Source organism: Protopterus annectens, chromosome 8.part0 (assembly GCF_019279795.1).
Source record: "Protopterus annectens isolate FY-2018-M chromosome 8.part0, PAN1.0, whole genome shotgun sequence".
Classification (NCBI taxonomy): domain Eukaryota; kingdom Metazoa; phylum Chordata; order Ceratodontiformes; family Protopteridae; genus Protopterus; species Protopterus annectens.
The window spans coordinates 1778002223-1778018376 of record NC_056741.1 but is presented as its reverse complement, the minus strand read 5'-3'; positions in this window follow the sequence as shown (position 1 = coordinate 1778018376).

The following is a 16154-nucleotide window of genomic DNA, read 5'->3' as shown; positions in this document are numbered from 1 at the left end:
AGGAAAATAATTCATAGCTCATGTCTTAACTGGAAATAATAGCCCTTTAGGAGCAACATTTCTTATTTTGTCTGAAGTCTGTCTCTGAACATCATTGCAGATGATGATAAAAGCTATTAATAGTGGATGCACATGTTATTTAGTTATTTATGATGTGGAATGCTTGGCTGAAGAAGATTTCAATGACTTCTAACTATATGATGCATCTCATAAGACAAAATAGTATTTTTCTGGGAAAAGCAAAAGTACATAATTATGCATTTTATGGAGAAGGGAGAACCTCTCTCACACGTCCATCCAAGGATTAATGTGCTGGTTTGTTGTATATAGTTTTGCTCAGTTTTGGGAAAATCAAAAGGACTTGATCAAAGTTGTTACCATTAAATGCATGGCTACTAGATATCTGGCCACATCAGAATATTAAATTTGATGCACAAATGTAGGATAAAGCTAAACAAAGAAACCAACAATTTGGTAGAACACAGAGAAGAACAAAACTATTTTCTGAAACCCAAATAAGGTTATTGAAGCAATTCTTTCATCCAAGCTCCTTTTTGGTGCCCTTCTGTAAGCAAACTTTGCAGTAAAAGCAGAGACCAATCTAGATGTATTATATCACAGAATTGCAAAATTTGTCATTGGCATACATTCAGGTATCTATCTAAATCAATTACACTCACTGGTAGCTGAAAACATAATCACACACTTTGACTTTATTTTTGCAGAAAAAGTGCTCTATAGCCCAGGATCAAGTATTTCACTGTTTCTTTAAAATTATATGACCATCTGGAGAATTTCAATCCTTTAATATTATTAAAATATATGAATCAAATGGCAATAATATGTATGGGTTGGCTTCTTCTGTTCATTGTTTGATTAGTTAATTGTATTAGTGAACTTATCCAATGAGCCTTTTCAGGCATGCTCAAATTAGGCTCAAAAGTACAGATACATATGTCTCATTTGTGCGTTTGTGAGTGTGTGTGTGTGTGTGTGTGTGTGTGTGTGTGTGTGTGTGTGTGTGTGTGTGTGTGTGTGTGTGTGTGTGTGTGTGTGTGTGTGTGTGTGTGTGTGTATGTGTGTGTGTGTGTGTGTGTGTGTGTGTGTGTGTACGCGCGAGCATGTGAATGAAACAGGTGGGTGTCTGGTGTGTGATACATGAAATATACTGTAAGTTTAGAAAATGAGTTTAATGACAAGTCATTATACATGTCTGCTCTGTGCTGCATAGTGGTTGTGACATTCCCCCAAAAGGAAGAGTCCCTGCACCCAGATTACTCTGTATATGTCATCTACTTTACCCCCGCCCCAACTTCTTGGTGTCTGCATGCAGTACATAAAAGAAAGCCTGTTTTACTTTGAGCCTCTTTGGTAATTGTTCCCACCTGCTAAAAAACTGATTGTTTTTGTCATAATTGGCCTGAGGGTAAGAAGCCTGTTATGCTCTCTTACTCTATGCCCAATTCCACCCATCTGCTATGCTCCCTTTTCCTATCTCTGGTTTCCACTCACCCCACATTACTCACTATTATACTTTCCGCAGACACCTTTCACTCTTGATTCCCTAAACATTGTCTAACAACTTTGCTACTATTATAGAAACACTCCTGTTTCTATAAATATTTCGCAACTTTCATCTAACTTATAACCTCATTCCCCAAATCTTTACTCCCTCCCATATTGTTTTGTGCTATATGCACTCCTGCTCAAACCCCTCCATAACAGGAACACTAAGTCTATTATTCTGCAGTTTGGCTGCTGCATTTACCAAATAAATTATCCCTACTTCTCAACATGGATAAAGGAAACCTTTCAGGATCTCTCTTCAGTGGCCTTACCAAAGCTTTTGAGCTAATTGACCACTTCATGCTCCTTCACCCACCCCCCCAAGAAATCATACTGTCACTTGGTTCCAACATTTCTTAACAAATAGGTATTTCATAATAAAATTAGGCTCATCACTATTGCTGCCAGCAACCCTTACCAGAGAAGTGTCCCAGGTATCCATACTCGTCCATCTTTTGTTTTCAGTCTTTACTAACTCTCCAGACGAGCTAGAGCTGCAACAGGCAAATAAGTCCTCCTTGCCCAACTTGAATACAGGCTTCCCATCACAGCCACAGCCTCTATAAAACTGGTCCACTCTACAGTCTATTGAAAACAAAATCTACTGATTAATTTCCAATTCCTCCCCTCAGGAATAAAACTGCATCACCCGCTACAAGGCTAAAAGGCTAACATTCTCCTGCAGAGTTGAACTACTCCTAAGGTGTCTTGTTTTCAAAATTCTTGATGTAGGTGCCTTTCCACCTCTTGCAGCCAAACTCAATAATAAACTCACCCCTACAACCTCTGCAACCTCTACCAATTAACTCCCTCACTCAAGATGCCCTAAACTAAACTGCACTGTACCAACCATTCCTTCTCCATTCTTGTACCCAAACTCTGGTTGTCTCTTCCCCTTCACCTTAAAGAAATCTCCTCTTTCCCAGCCTTTAGAGCTCAGCTAAAAGCACACCTTCATCAAAAATCTGACTGCAAGTGCTTTTCCACTGGACACATAACCTAACCCCTTTTTCGCCTGCTTCACTTCTACTTTGATCCTTTGTTCTCCATTGCAGGTTCTGTCTCATGTTTGCTACCAAAATTAATTTACATTTGATGTTGTACTCTGTTAAAGTTATTTACATATTGTATCAATTGCCTATGGACTTACCTAACTTCTATGATTATTCTGTGTTTGTAAATTGGTTATATTTTCTTTTTTTATGAATCTCTTCACCCAGGTTGTGCCTGGGAATGGTCTATAGTGATCAGTGTACTCCAGTAAACAAACAAAACTAACATAAATAAATAAAAACTTCTTATCTTAACTACATCTTTGTCCTCTATCATTTCATTCCCCAGCTATTTCTTACATTTTATAAACATGTTTATCTTACAGTTCCTAATACTAGTATCTTTTCTCCTACTTTCAAACTTAACATCCTACCAACATCCATCACTCTTGCAATTGTAACAGCACTCTTATGTTATATCTAACAACCAAAATACTTCTGAACCTCACTCCTGATCACATCCTAGCTGTATCAGCACTCATATATCCTAATATTCAATTACAATTCTCCAAAGCAGCAGCCATTTACTCATAAATTGTGAATTAAACATAAAGTCAAGCAACAATGCCTCTGCTAGTACCATCATACCTCCATAACCATAGAATGTAATGGTGAAATCCACTCAAACCCAGGTTCAAACAAACACCAGACAACATATCCTCCATCAGCTCCTTTATCACTAACACCTCACCCGCAGCCCCCCCCCCCCCCCGGCCTTCATATGTACTGTAACAACTTACAAAGTATTTGTAACAAACTCACTGAACAACAGAATAAAAAATAAATAAAAAAATAAATAAAAGCACAGAGAAAGTGAAAAACATCAACTGCAGAAGCATAAAATCCAAAATTGTTTAATACCCTAGTGCCTCGGCTAGCAAGACCTTCACAGAGTTAACATCACAGTAGCACAAGCTACACTTAAATAACAAATATCACATCATTAATCATTGGTTCATAGGTAAGTACTAGACTATTGGCCCTAGGGGATATACAAGCCTAGCCAAACGAGGTTTCCTGGCTTTCGCCACCCAAGAAAATTATTTTCCTGTGCCCTTGTCGAGCAGAGCCACAGCAGTGATCCCTAGGGTGAATTTCCTATTTCCCATCCAATTGTCAAGATTTCTCTTAAAGAGGGCTAATGAGGAGCTTTGATTGACATGAATGGGCAGCCTATTCCAGAACAAGGGAAGTTTCTGGGACAGGAATCTATCCCTCCAGCATGTTCTGTTTATTGTGGTGACAAGGTTTAGGTCCCTGGAGCATGTGGCTTGGAGAGATTGGGATTTCTTTAAGTGTAGCATGTCCAGCATGTCTGGGTTAGACATGGCTTTGTACGTCAGACAGAGATCACCTCGGAATATGTGATATGTGACGGAGTAGAGCTGGAGATTCTTTGAGATGGTCGGCATATGACATCTATTTGAGGCTGGTAATCCTCTTAGTGAGGTATTTCTGTCGCCTTTCCAGCTGTTGCAGATGTCTTGCGAGGTACGTGCCAAATGGGGCATTGTACTCTTTGATGGGTCTAATAAGAGATGAATAGAGAGGAACAGTGACCTCTCTTTTTCTGGAAGAGAACCCCTTTGGGATGAGGTGAGCCATGTAGAAGGATTTCCCGACTACTATAGTAACATGATTATCAAAGGAGAAACTATTATCCACCTATGTCACAGTTTCGGTATTTAGTAGACTACCACCTATGTGGTAGTTCATGGGTATGGTATTTTTCCCAAAGGGGATGACAATGCACTTCTTGGCATTGAGCTTTAGGGCAAGACTTTGACACCAAGCATCAGTCTCAGTGAGGCCTCTTTGTAGAATGTCCACATCCTTAGGTGAATCAATTATAGCTCCTAGTTTGCAGTCATCTGTGAATTTCGTTAGCCAGAGACCAGATGTATTAGCCTGGACTTCAGAGAAGTAGATACCGATCAGGAGAGGCCCCAGGACTGAACCCTGTAGTACTCCGTTTGTCACTGATTTGAAGTCAGATTTGGAGTCGGCTACTTTCACTGTGTGGGTTTTGTCGGTGAGCCAGTTAGCCACCCATCTTATGACATAGGGATTTATGGCTAGTCCAGTGAGTTTATCTATAATGCCAGAGTGGGGGATGGTGTCAAAAGCCTTGGCGAGGTCAAGATAGGCTGTGTGCACCACCTTACCCTCATCTACAGCTCTGGTGACTGCTTCGAAAAAGTCAATCAGGTTTAGGAGGCACGATCTACCTTTTAGAAACCCAATCTGAGTGGGTCCGGAGTTTGGAGGTAACCTATGTCTTTGTTTATAAGCTCTAGGATGATGTGTTCCATGGCCTTGAAGACCAGGCTCATCAGGCTAATGGGGCTCTAGTTCCCAGGACCTGTGGTGGCACCCCTTTGTGGAGTGGCATAACTGTCGCTGTGCACCATTCCATAGCCACAAAGCCTGAAGTGAGGCTATGGTTGAACATGGTACTTAGGTGGGGTGCCATTTCATTCTGTAGTTCATGCAGAACGCAGCCTGTGATGTTGTCCGATCCCATGAATGCTGTGTTCTTGGCTTTGGAGAGTGTGGTCTTTACCTGTGCAGCCATGATTTCAGGGGCTTTGCAATCATCTGGTATGCTTTTGGGGGATGAGGAGTGGGTGAAGTTAGCACTGAACCTGTCTACCAGGATGTTGGCAATATCAGTTGGTTCAGTAAATGTAGTGCCATTGTGCAGTAGTTCAGAGCAGATCTGAGTGTTGCCATTGAGATTCTTGACATAGCTGTAGAAGGCTTTGTGGTTGCCTTTATAATCCATGGTGATTTTATTTTTGTAACTAGCTTTGGAGCATTTTATGAGGGATCTCAGCTTCTTGCTGATGCTGACCAGGGAGTTCCTGCAGTCCTGGGATTTTACTCTTTTTTGCAACAGTTTTTTCCTTCTGTTGTAGAGCTTGTTTATGGTAGGGGACCACCAGATTGGCTGCCTTTTCTGGAGGATAGCATCTTGGTTCTGTTGGGGATGGCACGGTCCATGCGCTCATGTATGTGCTTTTACAGTGCATTTGTATATGATTCAGCAGTCATGCCACTATTTTCCATTTGTATGGGTGTACTGAAGTTTGCCACTTCTGACTTAAGAAGCATGAAGTTGGCTTTGGAGAAGTTTTTTACGGTGGTTTCCTTGATGGGGGGGTGGGATATGGATGTTTAGGGTGATTAGCTTGTGGTTGGACCTGACCAGCAAAGAGCTGACCACTGGCATGGAGCATCTGTTACTCATATTGGTAATGACCAGGTCCAGGATGTTGCTAGCCCTGGTAGGGGCATGGACAAGCTGGTCCAGGGCACTGGAATTGATGAATTCCAGAAAACATTGGTAAAATGAGTTAGTACATGAGTAGTTTTCCCAGCTGATGGAGGGGTAGTTGAAATCTCCCAAAATTAGGGTATTGGGCTGTACTTTGATATTATCCAGTATATCGAGAAACATAGAGTGGGCGTCCTCGATCATGGAGGGGGATCTCTAACATGCTACAACATGAACTGCAGTCTTGCCCAGTGTTAATTGTACTTGGATAATCTCAGAGGCATTATGTTGAGAAACTAGCCTGGAGGTGTGGATTTCCTTTATGAATATGGACATGCCTCCTCCTCCTTTAATATTTTGGTCCAGGTTAGGTGGCTGAAAGGTGTAGTAAGAATTGTAGCCTGATAATGCAGGGGTGCTCTCTGGAGCCTTAAACCAGGTCTCTGTCACTGCACAGATGTCAATGTGCTCCATTTTAAGGAGAGCCTCAAGTGTGTGAATTTTGAGGTTTAGACTTCTAGCATTGAGTAGCATTAACCTTAGATTTCACTTGTTTATGTCTACTATGGTGGTGCATTTGACATTTGAGCCTTACCTAAAAAGGCACTCTATGTGTGGCAAGAACCTTAGCCAGTATCCGAGATCCCAGCGGCAACAGGTGCAGGCCGTCTCTGGCAAAGCATCGTGGCCTGTCAATCATGTCATCACAAGCAGACAGATACTGGATCCCCTTTGAATGACACTAGAAGCTTAGGAAATTGTTGAAATCAGTCATTTTGTCCTTGTACTGTGGTATCATTCTGCATGATGGCAGGATGGTACTCAGGGCTAGTGTCATATCTAAACAAAAACATAGATTCCATGACCAGGAACACCATTCAAAGGACAAAATGAACTCTTTGGAGGTACCAGAACTGCGTTAAATAAAGAGTTCGTTTTGCCCTTTGAGTGGTGTTCCTGGTCATGGAATTTATGTTTTTTTGAGAAGTTTTGTGCTCTATGGATGTATATTGAGACTAGTTTCATATCTGCCTGGGACACATGGTCAGGGAGCTCTTCTATGTCTCTTTTCATGTACTCCAGGGAGGTATGTCTCCAGTCATTCACTCCAACATCGACAATGACAGAGTCATACTTGTACTTGTTGTGGAGTGACCTAAGTGTGTGCATTATATGGCAGATCCTGGCACCTGACAGGCAGCTGACAGTAACTTTCTTCTTGTTTATCCTGGTGAGACGGACGTCAGTGTGCCTGACTATAGAGTCACCAATGACTAGTGAGTCGGTTATGTTGTTTTGCCTTATGGGCTGAAGTTGAGAGGCACATTTATTTTGTGGGCCATGTGTCATTTGGGTAATGTTTGTGGGTGCTGGTTGCTTGTGTTTCAGCTTTGGAGGTCTCTGTTATTTGGGCAGATTTTTATTGAAAGTCTCCATGAATGTAGGTGTGTGTTTTGTGTTACTATGTGTGGGTTTGGGTGGTGCAGGTTTTGATGGACTATGTGCTGAGTGCTGTGTGGTGTTAACCTTCCCTTCTTGACTGTCTAGTCCAGTCTTGGCTGGAGAGAGCTTGGCTTCTAGTTTGGGTATATAAGTGCATCTCTCACAGGTTGTAGTGTTGGGTGGTAGGAGGAGAGGGTTGTCACTGTACATGAGGCAATTACTACATTGCCCCAAGATGCCCAGATTCATCAGGTGGACAGGAGAAAACACCGGGAGCTCACTCTTGGACATTCCTGATTAGTGCTCATTTATTTAAGTACTGGGAGCTGATTTCGTCTTGATTATTGAGGAAAGTTGAGTGCTGCAGTAATTTGTAGATTATTTAGTGTTTGCTCAATTAACTAAAACAATTAAATACAGACTAATAATTAACAGTTAGTGCAGAAATGCCTTCCACTCCAGCTCTTTGTTTAAACCTTGAAGCACCAAAGTGCCAAACTTTAAAATACAGACTGCTTCTTTATATAACAGTTTATTTTAAGTGCAACATCATCCTTAATCAGGACTTGTTCTAAAATACATGCTTTTAAACTGGTACAAGACCCCAAGTGTACTGCATGAAAATGTGATACCACAGGGCTATCCAAATTTTGATTCTTAATGTCTTTAACATGCTCTTATATTCTGATTTTAAACATTATTTTGGTTTCTCCTATATAGAAGAAACTACAAGGGCGTGAAAGACAATAAACCACTCCCTTAGACACACAGGAGAAAATAGCTCTAGGCTGAAAAAATGCCATTTATTTTATCAAAAGTCCTGGCCACATGAATACAGATAGAGCATTTACCACAGGGAAATGTACCAGAATTTTGAAAGGAATAGTTAAAATTTCAGTAGGCATAGAGAACAAATTATGAACAACCATGTCTTTTGTATTTTTGGCTCTCTTATAAGAGACAGTAAAGTAGTCAGGTAAATTCTTAATCCCAGACTTCTGCTTATGTAAGAATGGCTAGTAATATCTTAAGACTTTTACTAACGCAACACTATAAATATTATAAGTAGTGACAAAAATATATCTTTTATCACTAGTATCCCGTGCATAACTCCTATATCTAGTCACAGACTTCATATCATCTGGAACATTAACCACAGTAGTGGTATCCCTTCTCAAGCACAATTTATTCAAATAATTAAAAATTAATTCATTACTAGGATCCCCTTTGTTTAAAGGCTATACAAGAATGCAACATATTTTCCTTGAGAGGCTGAATGTTATTACTCAGCTCATTTATTCTGAGTAACACATTATAAAGCAAAACCTTTAAAATATGGGGGGACACCTGTTACTGTCTAAAAAATGAGCACTATAATCAACATTTTTGTGAACCTTTGTAATAATCATATTATTAGCAAAATTTAATTCCAAATCTAAAAAAAACAGAAATGCCTTTTTGTACACCATCAAATTGTAAGCCAAAATGGTTTTCCTGAAGAGAAGCTACAAAAGAGTCCACTAGCCATGCACCGCCCTTACATAAAAAAATTAAATCATCAATAAATCTATTATAAAGAACACCATACTTATTAAAAAACTTTAACTTATAAAGAAACTCTAACTCAAATAAACTAATTACCAAATTAGCATACATGGGTGCAAAGGATGCACCCATTGCTGTACCTTGCATCTGTTGATAGATGCAGTTGTTATATTCAAAAAAAGTTACGGGTTAAACTAAAATATAACAATTCTATAACGAAAGTACTAACCAGGCTAGTGCCTAGGAAAAACCTAAGAGGATCAAGTCCTACCTGATGTGTAATGCTCGTATAAAGGCTCTTGACATCAAGAACCATCCAGAAAAAAAGCTTCTTGACAAGTGATGGACTCAATATTTTTTAGAAAATGAAAAGAATCTTTTAAATAAGAGTCTAAACCAACGACATACCTAAGCAAATAAGTATGAAGAAATAGACCCATATTGTGTAAAAAACAATTCTCAGCTGCCACAATTGGCCTTCCAGGAGGGGGAAAAACTTTCTTGCGGATATTTGGCAGGCAGTAAAATTTTGCCAAACAACTTGCCTTCCACTTTAAATTTAACTTCCACATCTTGCTTGGAAAAGTAGCCAAGTCTGTAACCCTTATGTAACATGTCTTTAAAGTTGTCTATAGCTGCATAATATTCATGTTCACTAACTACATGATATACATTACTGTCAGAAAGATAATCCATACATGTTAAAATATTGCATATAGTGCAACACAACAATTTATTGACCATTGTCTGAGGGCTTGATAACAATATCCCACCTAGTATTAAGACATTGCAGTGCATTCCATTCAGCTTTAGTCAAATTGTAACATACTTTTAGCTTTTTATTTTTTGAAAGTATTCAGACTAACCTCAATAGCATAATTTACCATAGATGAAAATTCTTGGATGGTATTATTAACAAAAGGGGGAATGAAATTACTACTATGAGGTACCTTAGAAGTATCTAAAAGACAGTAAGCATTAATGTCATCATATATGAATCCAGTGATGAATTACATGAGAAAAATTCACATTCCCCATCCTCTTCATGTGTGTCAATGGATGGTTCATCCTCAGACACACCCCCAGATTTACGAAGCCCTTTATAGTGTGCAGGAAGAGTTTAAGAGCTATTTGTGGCAATATGTCCGACTTGCGATCCAGGAACGAGCTCCCACGAAGGGCACGTGAGTTCTTAGGCAATCCTGCACGGACAGAGCTCCTGTATGCAAATTACCCTCATTTTCAGGTGAAAATCATGCAAATGAGGGTAATATGTGATCCAGGAAGCTGGCAGCTGTCCGTGCAGGATGAGTGCAGTGTGCAGAAATGTACTCGGTTAGTAACCGAGTACAGTTCTGCAATCTACAAAACAGAGCTATGACAGCTCCAAATAAAGGCTGCATATCATTGAGGAAGCATGCCACTGTCCAAGTAGAAGGCCATTGGCATTGCAAAATGTAAAAAAAAATAAATAAACAACGTTTAATTTTCTTTTCGCTGAGCTTGCCTGGTTAAGCATAGGGCAGCAACACGCAAACAGGATTGGGTGGAAATTAATAAAAGAAACCTAAAATAAGCATTCTAACTAAAATCAGTATTCTGCCATGCAAGTCAATGGCAGTCAGAAGACAACCTGGCCAGTGAGTAATGGTTGCTAAGATGGGAGGCTCAGTGTGGGACATGTAACTATGCATTAGCAGGCAATCCTATGCAAATGAGGGAAGGGTTAGTGAATCCCAGATTTTCCCAGGGTGTGAGGCAGGTCTCAAGACTGTAAGAGTATAAATATCTGGGTGCAAGACTAGGATATAGGTGACATCATGGAGTGTGTGTGTCAGACATACTGTAAATGGATTGGAGACCTATGGCTTGGGATTACTCCTAGCGTAGCACAGCTAAGCTAGGGGTGTGTCTAAACCTGCCTAGCACTCTTTACACAGTGTAAGCGGGTGTGCGCACCGCACACTGGGTTGAACAGGAAGAAAAAGGAAGTTAAACCAGGAAAATGCAGCTCTGTGCACATTTGAGCACTCCATTTGCATGGCGCGCAGACGGGCCTAAACAGGGAGGCAATGGGAAGGGAAAACAGCAGCAGGAAGGTAATCAAGGAGAACTAGCTGAGCTGACAGGTGAAATGTATCAGACACAGCCAATCACACAGGCAGCAGCCCAGCTAAGTACACCACTATAAACTATACAAACACCTTTCCCCCTTGTTATTCCCAATAACTGCACCACTGGTGTATACAAACGGGGAAATTTTAGAAAACGAAAGCAAGAGAAATAATGCTAGGGGCTGCTTTTGCTATCATAAACCAGCATGTGCAAGAGGCTGAGGGTGGTGAGGATGTGAATGCTGCCAAGCAACCCACAGTGAGGAGACAGAGAAGTGTGTACAGACCCAGGGTAACCTACCAAGGGCTTACATTAGCTGGAGATAGTGGAGCACTATAGGGTGGACAGGGACCTCCTACAGCAGATTGCTGAGCTGTGCCGGCCATGCCTCATACACAGAACTAACAAAGGGGAACCCATCCCAGTGGATGCCAAGGTATGTGCAGGCCTATGTATACTAGCTACAGGTACCTTCCAAAGGCCAATTGGGGATATGATGAGGATATCACAGGCATCAGCATCCAGGGTACTCCACCAGTTCCTGGATGCCATGTCAGCACATGTCAGTGAGTACATATACCTCCCCATCACCTGTGAGGCGTTGACAAGCAATATGCGTCTTTTCCATCAAATAGCAGAATACCCCGAGGTAGTGGGTGCAATAGACTGCACACACATATGCATCAAAGCACCACCCAGTGAGTGGGGTATGGTCTGCATCAACTGCAAGGGCTTCCCTTCCATCAACTGCCAGGTTGTGTGCAATGCCCAGGGCATAATAATGAATGTGTGTGCTGGCTGCCCTGGAAGTTACCACAATTCCCAAATCTGGCATCTGACACAGCTGTACCACAGATTTGCCAATGGGGACATCCCACATGGTTACCTTGTGGGGGATGCTGGATATGCACTGGAGCCATGGCTGATGACACCCATCAGAAATGCACACACACCCAAACAAGAACTCCATAATGAGGCACATGCACAAACATGAATCATAATAGAGCATGTGTTTGGGATGCTGAAGTCACGGTTCTGGTGTCTGGACACATCTGGTGGAGCCTTGCAGTACTCACCAACTACATGTACCCAAAATGTCCTTGTATGTGCCATGCTACACAATATGATCCTATGGAAACAGCTGCAGCAGGAACAGCATGGGGCAGGGCCACACAGCCCCCCAACATTTCAAGGCCTGCACAGGCACAGAGTGACTCGGAGGAGGAACAACCTGAGCCTGCCCCAGTAGGCAGAAGGAGGCTTGCCCAGTATGCCCTGGCCCTGGCAAAGAGACAACGTATAGCACATGCACTGACACAGTAGGGACCCAGGGAATGTCACCTCTCTCCGACTCGCACTTACAGTAAAAGAGATGCCAAACATAACACTACCTGTGCTCAACCATGTATAGGGAGTGTACTCTGTGCATCTGACATAGACAGCCCAGCAGCACCACCCTCAATCCTGGGACACCCACAAGGTAAATGACTTACACATGCCAGTTGGGGGGGCACATACACAACAACTGTTACAGTCAGCAGGATAAGTGTAGACAAACACAAAGAAATGCTGCACTATTGCCTCTTAATGAGCCCTATGTGTAACCGCCCCTCCAGGCCTACACAGACAGACTACAGCAGGTCAGGCAGTTGGATGGAAGATGTGAAGGCTAGGAAGTCTGAAACCAATATGTAGGCAATGAAAGCCAGGATCTGTAGTACACTGGTATGCCTATAGCCAGCATGATAGGCAAAACTACAGACTAAAATGGAGTACCCGACATACCAGTACAGTCCTAGCAAATGTGTAGAAGTGTCAGGTATGCCCCCCATCCTACGTACATTAATAGTAACAGTCAGGTGTGCTCCCCCCACTCCTGTGTAGAAATGTAGAAACAGTCAGGTGCCCCCCGCTATACAGAAATGTAGCAACAGTACAAGACAAATTGATGGATACCCTGCAGACACAGCATGCTACTTGTCGGTGTATAACACAAAGATCAGCACCGCAGTACAAACAACCTGGATATGCTCCACACATGCAAAACAGATGGCCATACTGGGTATGCTCACACACTTAGAGGAATGAAGGCAATGTCAGTTAACAACATACTGAAAGGTCATACTGGGCATGCCCACACACAAACACATGAAGGCCATGTCTGCAAACACCAGTGGACCAGACATATCTGGCAGTTGCAGTTCTTAGTGCAGACACATGTCAGTATGCACCACTCCTGCCTTGCACACAGTGGATAGGAATACAGACATAGATGTAAGGACACCACACTATAATAAGCCAAAGGTAGACCGACATAGATGTGTGGAAGAGGGTCACCATAACAAGGACCCACCTGGGACTGTCCCACCCAGCACAAAGCTAAAGGCCCACAACCACGTGAGGTGCAGATGCACTCACTGCAGATACTAGCCATCAGCATCTGTCAGCATGACAGACTATGTGGTGCTCATGCCAGCTGTGCAGCATGACTGTACAAGGAAGTAGTCATCTAGTAGCTTTATGCATGTACCTGTGATCCCCATGTGTGCCCACATGTGGCATGTCAACTCCTACATGAATGGGTTATGGCCCATGCAACCACTGCCCACCCCATAGTAGTAGTATGACAAGCCTGCTGAGGTCATCCAACTTGAATTACACCTTTGTGAGAGCTGTAGCTCAGGAATCACCATGGCACGTCCCATAACTGCTTACTGCTGTAGTGATAAACCAGTTAGGTAGTAGTCCAAACCCCACACTTGGCAACTGTGTGAGTGTATTTGTGTGTGTGTTTGTCTGTCTCTAACTGTGTAGAGAGCAATGCTTTTTAGGATACTCAAGCCCTGTACAATTCATATACTGACCTTTATCAAGGTCGCTGATGTTACTCACCTAGGAATGCACCTCTGGGAAAGTCATAGCCCAGTAATCTCCGTAGTGCATCTTGTAACTGCATACTGCTGTGGTGTAATAAAGTAGTTAGGTAGGTGTTCTAACCCCAGACCTGGCAACTTTGTGTTTGTGTGTGAATCGGTGTGTGTCTGACTGAATAAAGAGCAATGTTTTTTAGGCTACTCACACTCTGTACAGTTCACATACTCAACTTTGGCAGGGCTGCTGATGTCACTCACCTAGAAATACACCTCTGGGAAAACCAGAGCTCAGTAATCTCCATAGCATGTCCTGTAACTGTGTACTGCTGCAGTGTGTTAAAGTAGTTAGATAGGTGTTCCAACCCCAGACCTGCCAACTGTTTGTGTGTGAATCTGTGTGTGTCTGTCTGAATAGAGAGCAATGCTTTTTAGGCTACTCACACTCCATACAGTTCATACACTCAACTTTGGCAGGGCTGCTGATGTCACTCACCTAGAAATACACCTCTGGGAAAGTCAGAGCTTAGTAATCTCTGTAGTGCATCCTGTAACTGCATACTGCTGTAGTGTGATAAAGTAGTTAGATAAATGTTCCAACCCCAAACCTGGCAACTGTTTGTGTGGGAATCTGTGTGTGTATCTGACTGAAGAGAGCAATGCCTTTTTAGGCTACTCACACTCCGTACAGCTCATATACTCAACTTTGGCAGGGCTGCTGATGTCACTCACCTAGAAATACACCTCTGGGAAAATCAGAGCCTAGTAATCTCCATAGCACATCCTGTAACTGCGTACTGCTGTAGTGTGATAAAGTAGTTCAATCGGTGTTCCAACCCCAGACCTGGCAATTGTGTGTGTGTTTGTGTGTGAATCTGTGTGTGTGTGTTTGACTGAGTAGAGCTACTCACACTCCGTACAGTTCATATACTTAATTTTGGCAGGGCTGCTGATGTCGCTCACCTAGAAATGCACCTCTGGGAAAGTAAGAGCCCAGTAATAGCTGTAGCGTGTCCTGCAACTGCGTACTGCTGTAGTGTGATAAAGTAGTTAGGTAGGTGTTCTAACCCCAGACCTGGCAAGTGTGTGTGTGTGTGCATGTCTGACTGAGTAGAGAGCAATGCTTTTTAGGCTACTCACACTCTGTACAATTCATATACTCACCTTTGGCAAGCCTGCTGATGTCACTCACCTAGAAATACACCCCTGGAAATGGTGCACCCAGTAATCTCCATAGCGTGTCCTGTAACTGCATTCTGCTGTAGTATGATAAACTAGTCAGGTAGGGGTTCTACTCCCAGACATGACAGGTGTGCATGTAGCACATGTCCTCTGCAGAGGTGGCAGTGAGTGTGTGACACCTGTGGCCAATGTGAATGGGATTTTTCTCAGTTATTTTTTGGTGGCCCTACTATATCTCACCATGTCAACCATACGGGATACCAGATGTAAATTAGCTGAGAGACAGTTGTGCAAAGCCATACCCAAACATATGACATCAAGGCCAGCCAATCACAGTTAGCAACCCCACTATTACCCAGAGCACACACACATGCCTAGGCAACAGCCAATATGTGGGTAGTATACTGCATATTGGCCACTGATAGTAACTCTGCAGTGATAACAGTGGGCTACAGAGGGCATGTCACCCTGGCCATCTGTTCAATTTGCACGTATATGCAGACAGTGTACCTCCACCATGTTCCCAAATGGTCATCTGCAGCACCCGTGGTGCCGTCACATGCAACTCCCAACAGACATACCATGCCTGATAACATGTCCTATACGGACAGATGACACTGACATCAGGGAATGCAGTTAACATGCTATCAATGTAGGTGCAGGGTAAACCTGCTGGCCATTACCAGTTCCTACCACAGGTGGGCAAGACTGGCACATCCAGTGATAATCTGTGTTCACAACATGGGCCAGACACCCCAGTTACAGTTCCACATGTCACTGTACAGCCATATGGGAGGTGTGCACATCCAAGACACCATCCATGTCATGGAGTAAGGAACATATACACGGCAAGTGGTGCCATCACATGCAACTCCCAACAGACATACCATGCCTGATAACATGCCCTGTATGGACAGATGACACTGACATCAGGGAATGCAGTTAACATGCTATCAATGTAGGTGCAGGGTAAACCTGCTGGCCATTACCAGTTCCTACCACAGGTGGGCAAGACTGGCACATCCACTGATAATCTGTGTTCACAACATGGGCCAGACACCCCAGTTACAGTTCCACATGTCACTGTACAGCCATGTGGGAGGT